The 821-nt window shown below is 30.3% G+C and overlaps 1 long non-coding RNA gene across 1 annotated transcript in view; it reads right to left on the bottom strand.

The window, feature by feature from the left end:
• Positions 1-229: 229 nt before the first annotated feature.
• The window catches only part of LOC116185870, a 2,465-nt gene continuing 1,873 nt past the window's right edge, over positions 230-821 (bottom strand). Inside the window, exon 2 of the long non-coding RNA XR_004150772.1 lies at positions 230-819. This is a non-coding gene — a long non-coding RNA (uncharacterized LOC116185870). The remainder of the gene's footprint in view (positions 820-821) is intronic.

Genomic DNA, 821 nt, shown 5'->3' on the forward strand with positions numbered 1-821 from the left:
ATTGTGAAGAACATAGTATTTGTTTCTTTTTTTTTTTTTTAATCTTTTCTACTTTTTTATTTCTTTTAATTCGTTAAGCTCACTCTTTCAGTTCTGGAAAATATTAAAAAACGGTCTCACGATTTTATCATTTTCAACATTGAAAAAGGCATATACAATAGTTGTTACTTGATTCGATAGAAGGCATATATTTTTTTAGTGTTGGAATATGTGTAAATACAGTCACTGCTTTTGTACGAGAGTAAGTTTATTTTACAGACTTTACATTTCGTTTATTCGTTCGAAAAAATGTTCACGCTTCAACACAAAGGAAAAAAAACGAAAATTAATGTGTATATTTCTATTAAAAATCCAATGAAAGAGAAATATAATGAAAAAAGGATAGAAGAAAAATAATATTTATAAAATTTGGGGATTCACTCTTTATTGAAGACTATTCACAATTGTCCTGCTATTAAAAAAAACTTAGGAAAGGAAAAGAAAATGATTCGAATAAATCCCCAAAACAGATCGTTTATTGATCAAAAATAAGGGATGATAATAATTAAGAATTTGATTCTTTCACTTTGAATATACCAAACCATACTTGTAAGTAACTCTAAAAACTGTTCGGTGCACGCTCTACATACAAAGTGTAAGAAGTGTGTGACGTTTAGAGCGTGCACACGCAGTGTGCAGTTTACAGTAACAGTGTATTTCTGCAGTCTGTGTCGTGTCATAGGCAGATGGTTTTTTTAAAGTACGCATTATAAATTATGCATACAACCTACACACCACACATTCGTTTCGCACTTTCTCTCTCTCTCTCTCTCTCTCTCTCT

Source organism: Apis dorsata, unplaced genomic scaffold (assembly GCF_000469605.1).
Source record: "Apis dorsata unplaced genomic scaffold, Apis dorsata 1.3 scaffold_309, whole genome shotgun sequence".
NCBI lineage: Eukaryota > Metazoa > Arthropoda > Insecta > Hymenoptera > Apidae > Apis > Apis dorsata.